The sequence below is a fragment of the Arachis ipaensis genome, chromosome B4 (genome assembly GCF_059453495.1).
Source record: "Arachis ipaensis isolate K30076 ecotype BB chromosome B4, ASM5945349v1, whole genome shotgun sequence".
Lineage (NCBI taxonomy): Eukaryota > Viridiplantae > Streptophyta > Magnoliopsida > Fabales > Fabaceae > Arachis > Arachis ipaensis.
In genome coordinates this window covers 92,044,930-92,067,512 of record NC_142439.1, presented here as the reverse complement: position 1 = coordinate 92,067,512, position 22,583 = coordinate 92,044,930, and the positions used below count along the sequence as shown (strand labels likewise).

At 38.5% G+C, this 22,583-nt stretch overlaps 1 non-coding gene across 1 annotated transcript; it reads left to right on the top strand.

Annotated features, from left to right (window-relative positions):
- The first annotated feature begins 15,657 nt into the window (after positions 1-15,657).
- Positions 15,658-15,765, top strand: LOC148568365 (small nucleolar RNA R71). The gene has a single exon (XR_015883017.1). It is a non-coding gene; the product is annotated as a small nucleolar RNA R71 (small nucleolar RNA).
- Positions 15,766-22,583: the final 6,818 nt, after the last annotated feature.

Below are 22,583 nucleotides of genomic sequence, written 5' to 3'. Positions count from 1 at the left end.
AACAATTAGTTAATTAAAAAGATTTTTGAAAAAGTGGTTAGTGATTTTCGAAAATTAGAAGTGGAAAAGTAGTTAGGTGGTTTTGAAAAAGATAAGAAATAGTAAACTTTTTAAAATTAAAACAAACAAGTCAAGTAGTTAGTTGAAAAAGATTTGAAAATAAATTTTGAAAAGATAAGAAGTTAGAAAAAGATTTTGAAATTAAAATTTTAAAAAGATATGATTGAAATTTATTTTGAAAAAAACTTGAAAAAGAAATTAAAAATGTTTAATTTTTAACAAGAAAGTAACAAACTTGAAATTTTTGAATCAAAACATTAATTGTTAGCAAGGATTTTCGAAAATATGAAATAAAATTAAGAAAAAGATTTTGAAAAATTAGTTTTAAAATTTTCGAAAACATTAAAAGAGAAATGAATAATATTTTGAAAAACTTTTAAGAAGGAAATTCGAAAATCATAAAAAAAATGAAAAAGAATTGATTTTGAAAAAGATTTGAAAAGGTAAAGTTTTTAATTTAAATTTTGACTTGCCTAATAAGAAACAACTAAATTTTAAAAATTTTTGACCAAGTCAACTCAAAATTTTGAAAATTATGAGAAGAATAAGGAAAAGATATTTCTTTTGACTTTTGAATTTTTAATGAGGAGAGAGAAAAACAACAAAATAAAACAAAACATAAAAATTTAAGATCAAAACAAATAATGCATACAAGAACACTTTGAATGTAAAGATGAACACCAAGAACACTTTGAAGATCATGATGAACATCAAGACCATATTTTTGAAAATTTTTAAGAAAAGAAAGACATGCAAGACACCAAACTTAAGAACTTTTGTACTAGGGACACTAACAATTTGAAAATGCATATGAAAAACAACAAAAGACACAAAACAAGAAAATGTAAAGATCAAACAAAGAAAATCATCAAGAACAACTTGAAGATCATGAAGAACATAATGCATGAATTTTTGAATATTTTAAGAAAATTAAAAAAAAATGCAATTATCACCAAACTTAAAATTTGACACAAGACTCAAACAAGAAACACAAAATTTTTGGTTTTTATGATTTTATTAAATTTTTTTTGTATTTTTTTCGAAATTATTTTAGAAAAAGAAAATAAAGAAATTCAAAATTTTTAATAAGAATTCCAGAATTCATGCAATGTTAGTCTAAAGCTTCGGTCCAAAAGAATTAGACATGTGGTGCACGAAATTGTGATGTCAGGCAACGGCGCCAGAAACTCTGTACGCACGTCTTAATAAATCGTTTTTCATTCACAACTTCGATACAACTAACCAGCAAGTGCACTGGGTCGTCCAAGTAATAAACCTTACGTGAGTAAGGGTCGATCCCACGGAGATTGTTGGTATGAAGCAAGCTATGGTCACCTTGTAAATCTCAGTCAGGCGGATATAAAATAGTTATGGAGTTTTCAAACATAAATAATAAATAGATAGAAAATAAGGATAGAAACACTTATGTATATCATTGGTGACAATTTCAGATAAGTGTATAGAGATGCTTTCGTTCCTTTGAACCTCTGCTTTCCTGCTGTCTTCATCCAATCAGTCTTACTCCTTTCCATGGCTGGCTTTATGTAAGGACATCACCGTTGTCAATGGCTACTTTTAATCCTCTCTGGAAAATGGTCCGATGCGTTGTCACTGCATGGCTAATTGTCTGGAGGCATCACCCTTATCAATGGCTGCATCCTATCCTCTTATGAAAATGGTCCAAATGCTCTTTCACAGCACGGCTAATCATCTGAGGTTCTTGATCATACCGGAATAAGATTCACCCTCCTTTTGCGTCTGTCACTACGCCCAGCACTCGCGAGTTTGAAGTTCGTCACAGTCATTCAATCCCAGAGTCCTACTCAGAATACCACAGACAAGGTTTAGACTTTCCGGACTCTCATGAATGCCGCCATCAATCTAGCTTACACCACGAAGATTCTGATTAAGAGATCCAAGAGATACTCATTCAATCTAAGGTAGAACGGAAGTGGTTGTCAGGCACGCGTTCATAGGGAATGATGATGATTGTCACGTTCATCACATTCAGGTTGAAGTGCGAATGAATATCTTAGAAGTGGAATAAGTTGAATTGAATAGAAAAACAGTAGTACGTTGCATTAATCTTTGAGGAACAGCAGAGCTCCACACCTTAATCTATGAAGTGCAGAAATTCTACCGTATGAAAATACATAAGTGATAATGGTCCAGGCATGGCCGAATGGCCAGCCCCCATGAAAGTCTAAGATGGCATAAAACTGATCAAAGATGATCCGAAGATGTCTAATACAATTGTAAAAAGTCCTATTTATACTAAACTAGTTACTAGGGTTTACAGAAGTAAGTAATTGATGCATAAATCCACTTCCGGGGCCCACTTGGTGTGTGCTTGGGCTGAGCTTGAATATTACACGTGTAGAGGTCAATCTTGGAGTTGAACGCCAGTTTGTAACGTATTTCTGGCGTTCAACTCTGGTTTGTGACGTGTTTCTGGCGTTTAACTCCAGTCAGCAGCATAGAACTGGCGTTCAACGCCCTTTTACGTCATCTAAACTCGGCCAAAGTATGGACTATTATATATTTCTGGAAAGCCCTAGATGTCTGCTTTCCAACGCAATTGGAAGCGCGCCATTTTCAGTTCTGTAGCTCCAGAAAATCCACTTTGAGTGCAGGGAGGTCAGAATCCAACAGCATCAGCAGTCCTTCTTCAACCTCTGAATCTGATTTTTGCTCAAGTCCCTTAATTTCAGCCAGAAAATACCTGAAATCACAGAAAAATACACAAACTCATAGTAAAGTCTAGAAATGTGAATTTAACATAAAAAATAATGAAAACATCCCTAAAAGTAACCAGATTCTACTAAAAACATACTAAAAACAGTGCCAAAAAGCGTATAAATTATCCGCTCATCAACATGGCCGAATGGCCAGCCAAGCTTTAGCACAGAATTATAAATGAGAATCCAAAGGCTCCTCCAATAGCTACAATGATAAGTGGAAGCTTCAGTCCAAAAGATTAGACATGGCTTAATAGCCAGCCAAGCTTCAACATATCATCATGGAGCTCTAAGGTGGAATTCATTCTTAAAAATTCTGAAGAACATTTTTTTTCGAAAACTTTTTTTTTATTTTATATAAATTTTTTTTTCAAAAATAATTTTGGAAAAACGAAAAAGAAAAAATTATTTTTTGAAATATATTTTTAAAAACTTTTTGAAAAGAAAATAAAGGTTGAAACAAGAAAGAAGGTTACCTAATCTAAGCAACAAGATGAACCGTCTGTTGTCCAAACTCGAACAATCCCCGGCAACGACGCCAAAAACTTGGTGCACTAAATTGTGATCACACTTTTCACAACTCCGTTACAACTAACTAGCAAGTGCACTGGGTCGTCCAAGTAATAAAACCTTACGCGAGTAAGGGTCGATCCCATGGAGATTGCTGGCTTGAAGCAAGCTATGGTCATCCTGTAAATCTTAGCTAGGCGGATTCAATTGGTTATGAGTTTTGATAATTGAAAGATAAATAAAACATAAATTAAAATAAAGATACTTATGTAATTCATTGGTGGAAATTTCAGATAAGTGTTTGGAGATGCTTTATTGCTTCTGAACCTCTACTTTCCTATTGTCTTCATCCAATCATGCGTGCTCCCTTCCATGGCAAGCTATATGTTAGTGGATCACTGTTTTCAATGGCTACCATCCGTCCTCTCAGTGAAAATGGTCTAGGTACGGTTTCTGTACGGCTAATCAACTGTCGGATCTTTCGTCTCGGATGAAAAATACCAGGAACAGCTACCGCACGGCTAATCTTCTGTCGGTTCTCACTTGTGTCGGAATAGGATCTCTCTATCCTTTTGCACACTGGTGAGTTTGAAGCTCGTCACAGTCATCCCGTCGCAGATCCTACTCGAAATACCACAAACAAGGTTTAGACTTTCCGGATGTCAAGAATGCTGCCAATTGGATCTAGCCTCTACCATGAAGGTTCTAATCTCACGAATTTGAATGCTCTGTTGTCAGGAGAGGCAAGTCAAATCCGTGGATCAGAGACCCAAGAGACTATACTCTGGCTGTCGTCCAATGACTACATTGAACATCATGTAGACCGCTTGTGGTTGTCAGGCACGCGGATCTTGGCTAAGCGAGTAACGAAGATAGTAGGTGATTGTCATGGGTCACCCCTTCATTCTGAATTAACTGAATTAAGAACGAGAGTATATCTTGGTGAAGAGACATGCGTGAATTGAAAGAGAAACAATAGCACTTTCATTAATTCATGAAGAACAGCAGAGCTCCGCACCTTAATCTATGAGGTGTAGAAACTCCACCGTAGAAAATACATAAGAGAAAAATGTCTTGGCATGGCCGTGTGGCCAGCATCCAAATGTGAAAAATGGCATAATCCCCGTATACAATAGTAAAAAGTACTATTTATACTAAACTAGTTACTAAGGATTACAGAAAATAAGTAACTAAGTGCAGATAGTGCAGAAATCCACTTTCAGGGGCCACTTGGTGTGTGCTTGGGTTGAGCCTTGAGCTTTACACGTGCATAGGCCTTTTCTAGAGTTAAACCCAGCTTGGATGCCAGTTTGGGCGTTTAACTCCAGTTCTGGTGCCAGTTTCGGCGTTTTACGCTAGAAAAGGGTCTTTGGCTGGCGTTTAACGCCAGTTTGGGCCATCAAATCTCGGGCAAAGTATAGATTATTATACATGGCTGGAAATCCCAAGATGTTAGCTTTCCATCCCAATTGAGAACGCGCTAATTGGACTTCTGTAGCTCCAGAAAATTGCATTTGAGTGTAGGGAGGTCAAAATCCAACAGCATCTGTAGTCCTTTCTCAGACTCTGAATCAGATTTTTGTTCAGGTCCCTCAATTTCAGCCCGAAAATACCTGAAATTACAGAAAAAGACACAAACTCATAGTAAAGTCTAGAAATGTGATTTTTTCATGAAAACTAATAAAAATATAATAAAAAGTAACTAAAACATACTAAAAACTATCTAAAAATAATGCCAAAAAGCGTATAAATTATCCGCTCATCACGAAGTCATCGAGAAGTTAGTATAAGGTCATAGGCAAACTTTTCTATCTTTTGATAATTCAGTTCGGCCCCTTGTAGGGCTTTGCTGATGAAATATATAGGTTGTTGTCCATTTTGGTCTTCTCTGACCAGTACTGAGGCTATTGCCCGACTTCCCACTGTGAGGTATAACATGAGTGCTTCTCCCTCCCATGGCCGGGTAAGGATGGGTGGTTATCCCAGAAACTTTTTGAAATCTTGGAAGGCTTTCTCGCACTCTGCTGTCCATTCAAACCGTTTTCCCTTCCTTAGTATGGTGTAAAAAGGGAGGGATCTTATGGCTGATCTGGCTAGAAATCTGGATAAAGCTGCCAGTCTTCCGTTGAGTTGTTGTACTTCTTTGACGTAGGTCAGACTTTTCATGTTGAGTATAGCCCGGAATTTGTCCGGGTTCGCCTCAATTCCCCGTTGTGTTAGCATGAAACCCAGGAATTTGCCGGCTTCTACTGCAAAGGTGCACTTTGCGGGATTAAGTCGCATGCCATGCTTCCTTATGGTATCGAACACTTTGGTGAGATCGGCTAGTAATGATTCCTTGCTTTGTGTTTTTACCAACATGTCGTCCACATACACCTCCATGAGTTTTCTAATGTGTTCTGCGAAGACTTTGTTCATCAATCTTTGGTAGGTAGCTCCTGCGTTTTTGAGTCCGAATGGCATGACGACATAACAGTAGTTTTCTTTTGGGCTTAAAAATGAGGTCTTTTCTTGATCAGGTGGGTACATCGGGATTTGATTGTACCCTAAATAAGCATCGATGAAGGAGAGGTACTTGTATCCGAAGGAGGCGTCCACTAGGGTGTCTATACTTGGGAGTGGATAGGGATCTTTGGCCAGCTTTATTGAGATCAGTGTAGTCAGTGCACATCCGCCACTTCCCATTTGACTTTTTTACCAAGACAACATTGGCTAGCTACAGTGGATACTTGACTTCTCTTATGAATCCTGCCTCCAGTAAGGCTTGTACCTGTTCTTCCACAGCTTGGGATCTTTCCGGTCTGAGTTTCCTACGCTTTTGCTATACTGGCCGAGCTCCCAGGTATACTGCCAGTTTGTGGCACATTAGTTTGGGGTCTATGCCCGGCATGTCTGCGGCCTTCCATGCGAAAAGGTCAGCATTATCCTTTAGGAACTATATCAGTGGCTCTTTTATATCTATTTTCATGGTTGCCCCGATATTCGTTGTCCTATCTGGAACATCCCCGATCTGGACTTCCTCTATTTCGCCCTCAGGCTGTGGACGAAGTTCTTTCCGACCTCGAACTCCTCCGAGCTCGGTAGTGTTGAGTTCTTCTCCTTTGCCTCTAAGGTTTAGACTTTCGTTGTAACATTGTCGCGTGGTGTCTCCTTTTATTATGGCAATCCCTTCTGAGGTGGGAAATTTCATACATAAATGTGGAGTTGAAACTACTGCGGCAAGCTGATTCAGTATTGTCCGACCTATCAAGGTGTTGTAGGCTGAGCTCACGTCAATTACGATATAGTCTATGTTAAGTGTTCTTGATCGAGTTCCGTTGCCGAAGGTTGTGTGTAGCGAGATATATCCAAGTGGTTGGATTGGAGGTTCTCCTAGTCCAAACAAGCTGTTCGGATATGCCCTGAGCTCTTTCTCTTGTAGGCCGAGTTTGTTGAAAGCGGGTTCGAACAAGATATCTGCTGAGCTTCCTAATAAACTCCAAATTTGTGGTTTATCTTGTGCTTATTTTGGGGGATTTTATCACCTTTTCTCACATTTATTCAATGAAATAGCATGGTTTTGTAATTCTCCCTTAAATTGTGCTTAAGTGCAAAAACATGCTTTTTAGGCCCTAAAATTGGCGATTTTAATTCACTTTAATTCCATTCAATGCCTTGATATGTTTGTTGAGTGATTTCAGGCTCATAAGGCAAGTATTGGATGGAAGAAGTGAGGAGAAACATGCAAAGTGGGAGAACTCATGAAGAAATGAAGGAACCGTAAAGTTGTCAAGCCTGACCTTCTGGCACTCAATTGACCATAACTTGAGCTACAGAGGTCCAAATGAGACGGTTCTAGTTGCGTTAGAAAGATAACATTTGGGGCTTCGAAATGATATAAAATTTGCCATATGTTGCTTCGCGTTTAGGGGCGCGTACGTGCCATGTACGTGTGCGCGCCGATGCTGCTCGTGGCCTACTAAAGTGAAATCGCCCCCAGCGATTTCTGAAGCACTTTGGGCCCAACGCAACTCATTTCTGAAGCTATTTCATGCAGAATTTAAGCTTGGGAAAGGGGGGAGCAATTGTTTGTAGTATTAGCATCATGTATGTTAGTTTCTAGAGAGAGAGGCTCCCTCTTCTCTCTAGAATTAGGTTAGGTTAATCCATCTTAGATCTAGGCATGATTTCTTAATTTCATCTTATTTTCTTTACAATTTCTTGTTCTACTACTCTATTCTTCTTAGTTCTCTTGTCAATTTTACTTTTATGTCTCTTTTATGTTTATGAATATTCATGTTGGATCTTGTTTACATTTAATGAAATTTAATGTTTGATGTTCTTTTGTTGATGATTTGAATTATTGATTTACTTTTCTTGCAATTGGTAGTTGGTAGATTTACTATTTTTGCACTTTTACCATGCTTTCCTTTTGTACCCACCAAGTGTTTGATAAAATGCTTGGCTGGGCTTTAGAGTAGATTTTGAGCATTCTTGGCTTGGAAAGAGTGATTGGGCAATCTTGAGTCATGAAAATCCAACTTATGTTGGTGATCTAGAGTTGTTAGCTAGCATGATTTCCATTAACTTTAATCTCTTGCTAATTCAATTAGTAGGTGATTAGGACTTTTGGATTGAGGTTAACTAGTCTTATTAGACTTTCTCCAAGTATGAGGATAACATGATACCTTCCTCCATCTTCGGGGATGACGTAATGAGATAAATTCTTGTTTATCATTGTAATATGATTGATTATCTTGTTTGGCTTTCTCCCTATGTGTTGGACTTGACTAAATAAGATGAATTAATCATTGCATGACTAGGATAAAAAGCCTATAATCTCAACCTTTGCCATGAATGTCTCTCTTTATTGATTGCTTTCTTTAATTACTCTCTTTACTTTTCATGTCTCTTATTCCAAAAACTCCAAAACATACTTCATAGCCAATAATTGAGCACTTCATTGCAATTCCTTGTGAGACGACCCGGAGTCCAAATACTTCGGTTAAATTTCATTTGGGGTTTGTACTTGTGACAACTAAAATTTTTGTATGAAAGGATTATTGATTGGTTTGGAACTATAATTTACAACGAGACTCCATTAGATAAATTCTAAATCTTCAAGAAATCTCTTCATCACTTCCTTGGTCCACCAGTGTACGATGGAGATTAGCGTTGCCCAATAAAACAGTGATGACCATGGGATCATTATATCCCGGGATGATGCCCACCACATCTTCCTGGGTGAAGGTAATAGCAGGGAAGTCGGGTAATCCTTCTCCCTCAACATGATATACTTCTTTGAGGTGCCTTTTGCGAGATGATTTTGAGATTTCTCCTCCAGCGAATCCTCTATTTATTCTATTTATTATATGTATGTGCCTCTGCAGGGTGTGAGGTGGTCACTCTATTCGTCCGACCTCCTCATCTCTTCTTCTTTTTCTGGTTTTATCCGTCTTGTTGGCCAAGTGTCGATCTAGTCGCCCTTCTCTTACCAGTTTTTCTATGACATTCTTCAAGTCGAAACACTCGTTGGTAGGATGTTCGTAGATTCGGTGGTATTCACAGTATTCTGTCCGATTTCCCCTTCCTTTTTTGCCTTTGATTGGGCAAGGTGGTGGAATCTTCTTAGTGTGGCATACCTCTCGGAAAACATCCACAGGGGACACCCGAAGAGGGGTGTAATTGTGGTATTTTTTAGGTTTCTCTCCATGCTGATCTTCTTTCTTTTTGGACTCTTTGTCTTTATCCCGGGAAGGGTAGGAGAATCTGGGTTTCCAGGCCTCTCCTGGCCGAAAATTTTCTTCCATGTTGATATACTTCTTTGCCCGTTCCTACACTCCATTTAAAGATATTGGGTGTTTCTTTGATATGGAGTGACTAAAGGGTCCTTCTCGCAGGCCATTAATGAGACCCATGATGGCTGCTTCTGTTGGTAGGCTTTGTATGTCCAAGCATGCCTTGTTGAATCTTTCCATATAAGATCGGAGACTCTCCCTGTCACCATGTTTGATTCCTAATAAGCTCGGGGCGTGTTTAGCCTTGTCCTTCTAGATGGAGAATCTAGCAAGAAACTTTTTAGCTAAGTCGTCAAAAATTGTGATGGATCTAGAAGACAAACTGTCGAACCATTTAATTGCCGTCTTTGTCAAGGTAGTCGGGAAGGCTTTGCAACGAATAGCGTCCGAGGTGTCAGTGAGATACATTCTGCTTCTGAAATTGCTGAGATGATGGCTTGGGTCAAAGGTTCCATCGTAAGGGGTCATGTCGGGAGCTTTAAAGTCTTTTAGAACTTTAGCTTTCATGATTTCTTTTATGAAGGGATCCTGATCCTTGTGGGGGCTGTCCCCTTGATCTGGCTAAATGGTTTTGGCTCTAAGGTCGGCTTCGAGTTTTAGCAGTTTGTCCTCTAACTCTCAGCATCGTCTAGTTTCTCTTCGGAGGTTTCTTTCGGCTTCGCGCTGGTATTCGGCCTCCTGTTCGAGCTGCTTGAGACGATTTTGCTGTTCTCAGAGAGCTTCTAGAATTTCTGTGTTTGGGGGTGCTTGACTCCGTTTGGTTGAGAAGTATCTTTTGGTGTGGTGTCCGCGTTCTTATGCGGCATCCTGTTTTCCAAGTCAAAGTTGTGATCGTTGTCCATGTTGTCCGCCATGATGATGGAATGACTTCCAGGTCCCCGACAACGGCGCTAATATTTCGGGGGTTGCCTGAAACTATAGGTCAATCTTGGATTAGATCTACAGTGGTGGTCGGAGCTATTGTGTCCGACTTGTTGGATCTGGTGGAGCTGATGATCCTTCGTCACTAGAGGGTAGTGGTACCTGCAAGAGACTCCGATGCTTAAGTTAGCACGGGCTTTGGTGCACAAAATTATGATCTCAGGCAACGGCGCCAAAAACTCTGTACGCACGTCTTAATAAATCATTTTTCATTCACAACTTTGATACAACTAACCAGCAAGTGCACTGGGTCGTCCAAGTAATAAAACCTTACGTGAGTAAGGGTCGATCCCACGGAGATTGTTGGTATGAAGCAAGCTATGGTCATCTTGTAAATCTCAGTCAGGCGGATAATAATTGATTATGGAGTTTTCGAAAATAAATAATAAAGAGATAGAAAATAATGACAGAAATACTTATGTATATCATTGGTGAGAATTTCAGCTAAAGGTCTAGAGATGCTTTTGTCCCTCTGAACTTCTGCTTTCCTGCTGTCTTCATCCAATCAGTCCTACTCCTTTCCATGGCTGGCTTTATGTAAGGACATCACCATTGTCAATGGCTACTTTTTATCCTCTCTGGAAAATGGTCTGATGCGCTGTCACTGCATGGCTAATCGTCTGGAGGCATCACCATGGTCAATGGCTGCATCTTATCCTCTTGTGAAAATGGTCCAAATGCTCTGTCACAGCATGGCTAATCATCTGAGGTTCTCGATCATACTGGAATAGGATTCACCCTCCTTTTGCGTCTGTCACTACGCCCAGCACTCGCGAGTTTGAAGTTCGTCACAGTCATTCAATCCCAGAATCCTACTCGGAATACCACAGACAAGGTTTAGACTTTCCGGATTCTCATGAATGCCGCCATCAATCTAGCTTACACCACGAAGATTCTGATTAAGAGATCCAAGAGATAATCATCCAATCTAAGGTGAAACGGAAGTGGTTGTCAGGCACGCGTTCGTGGGGGAATGATGATGATTGTCACGCTCATCACATTCACGTTGAAGTGCGAATGAATATCTTAGAAGCAGAATAAGTTGAATTGAATAGAAAAACAGTAGTACTTTGCATTAATTCATGAGGAACAGCAGAGCTCCACACCTTAATCTATGGAGTGTAGAAACTCTACCGTTTGAAAATACATAAGTGAAAGGTTCAGGCATGGCCGAGAGGCCAGCCCCTGAACGTGATCAATATTATCTAAAGATGAACTAAAAATCATAAGATGTCAAATACAATAGTAAAAAGTCCTATTTATACTAAACTAGCTACTAGGGTTTACAGAAGTAAGTAATTGATGCATAAATCCACTTCCGGGGCCCACTTGGTGTGTGCTTGGGCTGAGCTTGAATGTTACACGTGCAGAGGCTCTTTCTGGAGTTGAACGCCAGGTTGTAACGTGTTTCTAGCATTCAACTCTGGTTCGTGACGTGTTTCTGGCGTTTAACTCCAGACTGCAGCGTAGAACTGGCGTTCAACGCCCTTTTGCGTCGTCTAAACTCGGCCAAAGTATGGACTATTATATATTTTTGGAAAGCCCTGGATGTCTACTTTCCAACGCAATTGGAAGCGCGCCATTTGAGTTCTGTAGCTCCAGAAAATCCACTTTGAGTGCAGAGAGGTCAGAATCCAACAACATCAGGAGTCCTTCTTCAACCTCTGAATCTGATTTTTGCTCAAGTCCCTCAATTTCAGCCAGAAAATACCTGAAATCACAGAAAAACACACAAACTCGTAGTAAAGTCCAGAAATTTGAATTTAACATAAAAACTAATAAAAACATCCCTAAAAGTAACTAGATCCTACTAAAAACATACTAAAAACAATGCCAAAAAGCGTATAAATTATCCGCTCATCACAACACCAAACTTAAATTGTTGCTTCTCCCCAAGCAACTGAAAATCAAATAGGATAAAAAGAAGAGAATATACTATAAATTCCAAACTATCAATGAAACATAGCTCCAATCAGATGAGCGGGACTTGTAGCTTTTTGTCTCTTGAATAGTTTTGGCATCTCACTTTATCCATTGAAGTTCAAAATGATTGGCATCTATAGGAACTCAGAGTTCAGATAGTGTTATTGATTCTCCTAGTTCAGTGTATTGATCTTTGAACACAGCTACTTTATGAGTCTTGGCCGTGGCCCTAAGCACTTTGTTTTCCAGTATTACCACCGGATACATAAATGTCACAGACACATAATTGGGTGAAGCTTTTCAGATTGTGACTCAGCTTTGCTAAAGTCCCCAATTAGAGGTGTCCAGGGTTCTTAAGCACGCACTTTTTTTTTTTTTGCTTTGGACCATGACTTTAACCGCTCAGTCTCAAGTTTTCACTTGACACCTTCACGCCACAAGCACATGGTTAGGGACAGCTTGGTTTAGCCGCTTAGGCCAGGATTTTATTCCTTTAGGCCCTCCTATCCACTGATGCTCAAAGCCTTGGGATCCTTTTTATTACCCTTGCCTTTTGGTTTTATGGGTTACTGGCTTTTTGCTCTTGCCTTTTAGTTTTAAGAGCTTTTGGCTTTTTCTGCTTGCTTTTGCTCTCTTTTTTTTTCTGCAAGCTTTATTTTTTTTTGCTGCTTTTTCTTGCTTCAAGAATCATTTTTATGATTTTTCAGATGATCAAATAACATGTCTCCTTGTCATCATTCTTTCAAGAGCCAACATATTTAACATTCTAAAACACCAACTTCAAAAGACATATGCACTGTTCAAGCATACATTCAGAAACAAAAAGTATTGTCACCACATCAATATAATTAAACTAATTTCAAGGATAAATTCGAAACTCATGTACTTCTTGTTCTTTTGAATTAAAACATTTTTCATTTAAGAGAGGTGATGGATTCATATTCACTTACATTAAGGCATAGACACTTAGACATTAATGATCATGTAGTAAGACACAAATATAAATAAACATAAAGCTCAAAAATCGAAAAATAGGAATAAATAGACAAGGAGATTAAGGAATGAGTCCACCTTAGTGAGGATGGCGTCTTTCTCTTCTTGAAGAACCAATGGTGCTTTTGAGCTCCTCTATGTCTCTTCCTTGACTTTGTTGCTCCTCCTTAGTGATTTTTGGTATTTCTATCCTCAGTTGCTCCCAATAATTATGTGGGGAAAATGTATCCCCTGAGGTATCTCAGGGATCTCTTGATTTGCAGTCAAATGTTCTACCACTGAGCTATAGATCCTTTACATTAATCTCTCTATCTCCCATGACTTGGAGGTGAAAGCTTTTGTCTTCCCTTTTCTCTTCTCTCTTCTTTCTTTTTTTTTTTTGAGGTTTCTCTGGCCTTAGGTGCCATCAATGGTTATGGAAAAGCAAAATAAGCAATGCTTTTACCACACCAAACTTAGAATGTTGCTCGCCCTCGAGCAAAAGAAGAAAGAATAGATGAAGAAGAAGATGTGGAAAAAAACTAGGATTATTAGGAGGGAAGGTGGGGATCCTGTGGGGTCCACAGATCCTGAGATGATCCTGTGAGGTCCACAGATCTTGAGGTGTCAAGGATTTACATCCCTGCACCAATTAGGCATGTAAAATGCCTTTGCATGCAATTCTGGCGTTTAAACGCCGAACTGATGCTTGTTCTTGGCGTTCAACGCCCAGATGCAGCATATTTCTAGCGTTGAACGCCAGCTTCATGCTTGTTTCTGGCGTTCAGTGCCAGCTCCATGCTCTGTTCTGGCGTTGAATGCCAGACAGATGCTCCTTACTGGCGTTTGAACGCCAGTGAACTCCTCCTCTAGGGTGTGCTGTTTTTTTATGCTGTTTTTGATTTTTCTTCAATTTTTTCAGTTGTTTTTGTGACTCCACATGATCATGAACCTATGAAGACATATAACTAATAAAAAATATAATTAGATAAATAAAAATTGGGTTGCCTCCCAACAAGCGCTTCTTTAATGTCAATAGCTTGACAGTGGGCTCTCATGGAGCCTCACAGATGTTCAGAGCATTGCTGAGACTCCCCAACACCAAACTTAAAGTTTGGATATGGGAGTTCAACACCAAACTTAGAATTTGGTTGTGGCCTCCCAACACCAAACTTAGAGTTTGACTGTGGGGGCTCTAGTTGACTCTATTTTGAGAGAAGCTTACTGTGCCTCTTTCCCATGTTTACAGAAGGATGTCCTTGAGTTTTAAACTCAAGGGAGTCCTCATTCAATTGAAGGACTAATTCACCTCTGTCAACATCAATCACAGCTCTTGCTGTGGCTAGGAAGGGTCTTCCAAGGATGATGGATTCATCCTCATCCTTCCTAGTATCTAGGATTATGAAATCAGCAGGGATGTAAAGGCCTTCAACCTTTACTAATATGTCCTCTACTTGTCCATAAGCCTGTTTTGTAGAATTGTCTGCCATCTCTAATGAGATTTTAGCAGCTTGTACCTCAAAGATTCCCAGTTTCTCCATTACAGAGAGTAGCATGAGGTTTATTCCTGACCCAAGATCACATAGAGCTTTCTCAAAGGTCATGGTGCCTATGGTACAAGGTATTAGGAACTTTCCAGGATCCTGTTTCTTCTGAAGCAATCTCAGTTGATCCAATGCATTTAGTTCATTGGTGAATAGGGGAGGTTCATCTCCCCAAGTCTCATTACCAAATAAATTGGCATTCAGCTTCATGATTGCACCAAGGAACTTGGCAACTTGCTCTTTAGTAACATCCTCATTCTCTTCAGAAGAGGAATACTCATCAGAGCTCATGAATGGCATAAGGAGGTTTAATGGAATCTCTATGGTCTCTAGTTGAGTCTCAGATTCCTTTGGTTCCTCAGAGGGAAACTCCTTATTGATCACTGGATGCCCCAGGAGGTCTTCCTCCTTGGGATTCATGTCCTCTCCTTCTTCCTTGGATTCGGCCATGATGGTCATTTCAATGGCCTTGCACTCTCCTTTTAGATTTTCTTCTGTATTGCTTGGGAGAGTACTAGGTGGGATTTCAGTGACTCTTTTACTCAGCTAGCCCACTTGTGCTTCTAAATTTCTAATGGAGGACCTTGTTTCATTCATGAAACTCACAGTGGCCTTAGATAGATCAGAGACTAAGTTTGCTAAATTAGAAGTATTTTGTTCAAAGTTCTCTGTCTGTTGCTAAGTGGATGATAGAAAAGGCTTGCTATTGCTAAACCTGTTTCTTCCACCATTATTAAAGCCTTGTTGAGGCTTTTGTTGATCCTTCCATGAGAGATTTGGGTGATTTCTCCATGAGGGATTATAGGTGTTTCCATATGGTTCACCCATGTAATTTACCTCTGCTATTGCAGGGTTCTCAGGATCATAAGCTTCTTTTTCAGAAGATGCCTCTTGAGTACTGTTGGATGCAGCTTGTAATCCATTCAGACTCTGAGAAATCATGTTGACTTGCTGAGTCAATATTTTATTCTGAGCCAATATGGCATTCAGAGTATCAATTTCGAGAACTCCCTTCTTCTGAGGCGTCCCATTACTCATAGGATTCCTCTCAGAAGTGTACATGAACTGGTTATTAGCAACCATGTCAATGAGTTCTTGAGCTTCTGCAGCCGTTTTCTTTAGGTGAATGGATCCACCTGTAGAAGTATCCAATGACATCTTAGCTAATTCAGACAGACCATCATAGAATATATCCAGAATGGTCCATTCTGAAAGCATGTCAGAAGGACACTTTTTGGTCAATTGCTTGTATCTCTCCCAAGCTTCATAGAGGGATTCACCTTCTTTCTGTCTGAAGGTTTGAACATCCACTCTAAGCTTGCTCAGCTTTTGAGGAGGAAAGAACTTGGCTAAGAAAGCCGTGACCAGCTTATCCTAAGAGTTTAGGCTATCTTTGGGTTGGGAGTCCAACCACACTCTAGCTCTGTCTCTTACAGCAAAAGGGAAAAGCATGAGCCTGTAGACTTTAGGATCTACTCCATTAGTCTTAACAGTATCACAGATCTGCAAGAATTCAGTTAAGAACTGAAAAAGATCTTCAGATGGAAGTCCATGAAACTTGCAGTTTTGCTGCATCAGAGAAACTAATTGAGGCTTTAGCTCAAAATTGTTTGCTCCAATGGCAGGAATTGAGATGCTTCTTCCATGTAAATTGGAATTAGGTGCAGTGAAGTCACCAAGCATTCTCCTTGTATTATTATTATTTTCGGCTGCCATCTCCTCTTCTTGTTCGAAAATTTCTGAAAGGTGCTTGCTGGATTGTTGTAATTTAGCTTCTCTTAGTTTCCTCTTCAGAGTCCTTTCAGGTTCTGGATCTGCTTCAACAAGAATATTCTTGTCCTTGCTCCTGCTCATATGAAAAAGAGGGAACAGAAAAATAATAATAATAGGATCCTTTTTACCACAGTATAGAGGTTCCCTTATGTGAGTAAAAGAAAAGAAGAAGAGAAAATCTGAACTCAGAGAGAGAGAGGGTTCGGATTTTTGGTGAGTGAGGGAGAGTAGAGATGTGAGATGAAGAGAAGTGTTAGTAGATGAATAAATAAATAGAAGGAGATGAGAGAGAAAGAGAATTCTCGAAAATTATTTTTGAAAAATAGTTAGTGATTTTCGAAAATTAAAAGAAGAAATAAATTAAAATTGAATTTTGAAACAATTAGTTAATTAAAAAGAATTTTTGAAAAAGAGGGAGATATTTTCGAAAATTAGAGAGAGAGTGTTAGTTAGGTAGTTTTGAAAAAGATAAGAAGAAAACAAAAAGTTAGTTAGTTAGTTGAAACAAATTTGAAAATTAATTTTGAAAAGATAAGAAGATAAGAAGTTAGAAGGGATATTTTAAAATCAAATTTTTGGAAAAGATATGTTAAAAAGATATGATTAAAAAGTTATGATTTTGAAAAGGGATAAAAAGATATTTTTGAAAAGATATGATTGAAATTAGTTTTGAAAAAGATTTGATTTTTAAAATCACAATTAATGACTTGATTCACAAGATATGATTCTAGAACTTAAAGTTTGAATCTTTCTTAACAAGTAAGTAACAAACTTGAAATTTTTGAATCAAAATATTAATTGTTGATAATATTTTCGAAAATTATGAGATAAAATAAAAAAATATTTTTGAAAAATATTTTTATAATTTTCGAAAATAAATAAAAAAATAAAAAAAATTTGATTTTTGAAAAAGATTTTGACAAAGATAAGATTTTTAAATTGAAAATTTGATTTGACTCATAAGAAACAACTAAATTTTAAAAATTTTTGAAAAAGTCAATCCAAAATTTTAAATTAACCTAAGCTTTCACCTAACACATATATATATTCTATATAACTTTAAATTTCATACCTAGCTACCCAAAATTTTCCTTTCACATTCCATACTCATGCATCACCCTTTATTTTAATTTTATCATATATGCATTGATCTTTGAATTTTAACTTAGCATTGGGGTAATTTTGTTCCCTTATTTATTTATTGAATATTTTTTTTTGAACATGAAAATAAACACAGCTTATCAATGCACATAGATTTTTAATTTTTTTTTATAGTTTCACATGAGTAGGTACCCAAATTTTCATTATATTATCATGACACATTCTCTTATTATCTTTTGTTCCCACAATCTTCCCATACTCAATTAACACACAATTCTATCTTAAGCTAACCAAAGATTCAATTGGGATATATAATTGTTTTTTTGCTTAAGGTTAGTGATGTGGTAAAATACAGAACAAATGGGATTTAAAGGTTCAAAGTGGCTAACAAAGGTAACTTAAGGGGTAGGCTTAATTGGGATAAGTGAGCTAAACAAATAATGGCCTCAATCATATGCAAGCATATAAATATATTAAACATTGGACATATAGGATGAAACAAAATATAGATTACAATCATAGAAAAGTAAACACACAAGAATAAAATATTTATGGTTAAATAATGTAACCATGTAACTAAGCTCAAATCTTACGGGTTGTGTGTTCTTAGCTTTTTAAACTATGTTCCAAATAAAACTTCAAGCAAATTTAACATAAAAGTTTTGATTAAAATTAGTGAAATTTTGTTCTAAAAAAAATAGGGTCTTAGAAGAAACTTATTATCTTTTCAATCAAGTAGAACATGCATGCAACTAACCTATTACTATGTAATTTATCCTATTCTACAAAAGAAAAACTAACTAAATATCCTATTTTATTGGTGTTAAGGAAGAGAAATTACCTCCGGAAGTCAGGTACTAACCGACCTCCCCACACTTAAGGCTTTGCACCGTCTTCGGTACCATCTGTCCGGAATAAAGGGGGGCTGGTAGCAGTATCTCCACAGTCGGCACCGTCATGGCTCCCTGTCCTGGTAAAGGAAGTGGAGTCTGTGAGTAGCTCATTGAGGTATTTGAATCGGTGCTGGTTGCGGCGCCCTCGTAGCTTCGCTCTCTGGTTTCTGCCGGTCCAACCTTTCAAGTATCTGATGGAGAAGTTGGGTTGTTGTGGGTGCTTGTGGTGTTGAAGGAGGAATGTCTTCAGCCAGTTCAGTAGGTTGGCTTGTAGTGGCTGTTGGAGGTCTGATATATTTTCCATTAGGGACGTATTGATCATCCCGTGGAAGCATGGCTTTGGTGTCCCCAGCTCTGTAGGAGACTCCGGCTGCTGAGACGAGATCTGAAACCAAGGCAGGAAAAGGTAAGTTGCCCGCAATTTATATGTGTCCCATTGCATTCCGGATGTGTCTTGGTAAGTTTAGGTGCTGGTCTGTAAGGATACACCAGAGTAAAACAGCCATGTCTGCAGTGAAGGAGGACTCGTGAGTGCTCGGAAAGACATAATGGACATGATCTATGCCTGATGCACAGAAACTTATCTCTCAACAAATTTCCTTCGGCAAGTATACCGAATTGTCATCAAGTAAAAACTCACAATAGAGTGAGGTCGAATCCCACATGGATTGATTGGTCAAGCAACTTCAATTAGAGGAATGTTCTAGTTGAGCTAAGCAGAATTTGAGTTGAGATTTGCAGGAAATTAAATGGTGGAAAAGTAAATAACAGAAAATATAATTGCTGGAAATAAAGAGCAGAATGTAAATGGCGGAAAGTAAATTGCAGAATCTTAAATGGGGAATTGGGAAGATGAGCATAAAAGTAAATGGCAAAAATTAAAGAGAATGGGTAAGATCAGAAATGGGGGATTCATCGGGCTCAGGAGATGTTGTATTCTCCGGATCAAGTTCATTTTCATCTCTTCCACAATCAATGCATTCATGGATCTCCTTGGCAATCTTAAGTGATTGAATTCCAATTCCTTGGTAATTCAATCTCTCAAATGTTGATCAATAGCCAATTCCTTGGTCTAATTGCTCATGAGAAGAGATGAAGTATGGTCACTGATTATACCACATGTATTCCCAAATCAAAGTATTAGTAGGATTATATGTCACTATATCCATCCAAACCCCAATTTGGTCCAACATGAGAAAGCATTTCTAGCATGATCTCTTCATTCCTCTTCCAAGGTTCCGAAGAGATCCAAGTATGAATAGCTTCATTTCCAAGACAACTACCCAATTGGATGAAGATTGAAAGCTTTCTAGTAAAATCAAGAGAAAAGAAAGAAGAAGAATAATGAAAACTATTATTGATCCATCAAATTACAACAGAGCTCCCTAACCCAATGAAAGTGGTTTAGTTGTTCATAGCTCTGAGAATGGAAAGCATAGATGAAAAGTACATTCTGAAAATAAAACTAGAAGTTGCAGAGAAAGTAAAATATACAGAGTGTAGTTCTCCAAAAAATGCCAAAAAGCTCCCTCACTAGTTCAAAACTACTCCTATATATACTACTCTTCTGATCTTCTAGTTAGCTCTTCAAGTCTTGGATATAGGCCTTTGATCTTGAGTTGAAACAGTTATAGTCTTCAGTGGGCTCAGCTTTGCTTGCAGAAAAAGTGTGAGTTAGGCATGGACATTAGTTAGGACGTTAGTGGTGTTAACGTTAAGTGAAAATGTGGGTTCGAGAACGTTAGTGACGATCACCTTTTTCACTAGCGTTCCAAACCAAAATGGTCCACGTTAACTTCAACATTAGTGGCACTAACGTGACCACTAACGTTGCCTCTTGGTCCTTCACAAACGTTATTGGCATTCACCTTTCCGAATAACATTGCTAATTGCCTCTTTTTCCCCACGTTAGGGTTCACGTTAGTCTAACTAACGTGACCCTTAACGTGGGCACGCCTAAGCTTCGAGAGCATTAGTGACACTTACTTTTGTCACTAACGCTTCAAATGCCCCTTCTTCCCACGTTAGTGGCTCACGTTAATTGCATTATCGTGACCACTAATGTGGTGGTAATTGCCATCTCCAACGTTAGTGACAAAGGTGAGTGTCACTAACGTTGGCCTATCATTTCTTTCCTCCACATTAGCTTCCACGTTAATGTAATTAACGTGGCAACTAACGTGGGCAATATTGGCTTAGTCTAACGTTAGTGACAAAGGTGAGTGTCACTAACGTTGGCGATTCTTTGCTCCTCCCACGTTAAAGTTCATGTTAGTGTAATTAACGTGACTCTTAACGTGGCCAATTGCACCCTTTTGGAACGTTAGTGATATTCACCTTTACCACTAACGTTGGAGCTTCCCTTTTCTTTCACGTTAGCTTCCACGTTAATGTAATTAACGTGGCCACTAACGTGGGCTATGATGGCTTTCGAAGGCGTTATTGGTGATCACTTTTTCTATTAACGTTGCAAGCTAGCTCCCATTCCACGTTAGTGGTTACGTTAGTTAGACTAACGTGGCTACTAACGTGGCTATTCTTTGCTTTCTTTGTCCTGAAATCAAGCAAATAAAGTGCATCAAAGCTTGGTTCTAAATCATGAGATCATGCATCATCCATTTTATCATTCAATCCATGCATAATTCTCATGAAATCATGTAAAGTTCACAATGTTTGCTTGAATCAAGATGTAAGTGAATATCTACCCAAAACTTGCTTATTTACTAAGAAAATGCATGAAACTACCCTAAAATAGTAAAGAAAAGGTCAGTGGAACTGGCCAAAATGCCCTGGCATCAGTGCCCATACTCGAGCTTCCAGGGTAAGTGCTGAAGCCGATATCCCTTTGGGTCCAGATCGATGGTATCCGTAGATCCATCTGCTGCCAGGTTGTGCGATAACTCTGAGAACGGCGTCCCAGTCAAATTGGTATGTCTGGCGCTTGAGTGAGGCTTCTTTGAATGCGTCCAGTTCTTCTGGAGTTGGGGGGAGATCAAAAGCTCGTTGAATGGCCTCTTCTGTAATGGGGATTTGCTTCTGACGGACATAGACAGACTGCAGGGTTGGCAAGTGAAAATTAGAGTAGAACTCGACTACCTATGAGAGATTAACCTATCGTGGCTGTCTTTGTAGGAACCCCCAGTGTCTTTGTTCGATTCGACGCTCAACAAATTTAGCAATACGGGTCGGGAGGATAAGCAGGTATTCATTGTTGAAATTCCTTGCTGCCAGGATGGGGAACATCTGCTCACAGTAGTGGTTGGGAAATCGCACAGTGTCCTTTGCTGGGAAGGCTTTCTCTTTTTCATCGACCTTTATAATCCTCTTAATTTATTTTGTTGAGGGCTTAACTGCAGTTGAAAATGGCTCTGCTACTAATGCTCTTTTTGTTCCTCTTCTTGCTGGTGGTTTGGGAGTAGCTTTCTCTTTTTCTTTCTTGGTGGCCATCCTGAAAGGGAAAGAGTAAGAATGTTAAAACTTCAAGGGTTAGAGCAAGAAAGAGAACGGGAAAGGTGGTAATCAATGCACATTAAAGATGAATGATGTTAACACATGGTCATGACTACATGTGAAAAATCATCAATGGAAATATAGCAAGTGCATATGATGACAATTAAATGCAAGGTGTTTAGTGGCATGCCGGCAAAGGCATGAGTAGCATAGATCAAGCATTCAATGTCCAAGTTAGATTACCAAGTCTGTCAAACTAGCAATGTGTTTGTAATAATAATTATATTAAATTAATAAAATATAAAAAGGGTTTTGTGAAAAGCAAGCATTTAGAGTAGTAGATTAAAAGAAATCTAAAAATAGTGTACAATGCCATACGGGCATTTTCACAAACACATAGCATGCATGTTAACTAAGGTATTGAAAGTATTGGATTGAACATGCAAGAACCCTTAAAAAAATAATATATAATTGTTAAATAATTTCTTAACAATCCACAAGCAAATCATAAGAAACAATGACCCAAATAAATTTCCAACACCAATAAAAAAGGAAAAGAAAGAAAAAGAAAACAAGGATAATAAAAGGAAAAAGAAAAAGAAAAGTAGAAGAAAACATAAAAACAAGAAGAAGAATAGACAAGTAAGGAGGGAAGAAGAAAAGAAAAACCTTGATAATGATAGTGAGAGAGAGAAAGTAGAAAGTGAGAAAGAAGGAAGAAGGAAGAAAGGGGGAAAGAAGAAATAAGAAGGAAAAAGAAAAAGTAGGATTTGGGGAAGAGAAATATAAGATATTTTGGCAGATGTGGATATGTTGTGCGGCGCAAGAGACGCGGACGCGTGGGGTACGCGTTCGCGCGAATGGCGCTTAGATGAACAGACGCGGATGCGTCGGTCATGCGGACGCGTGACATGATCTGCG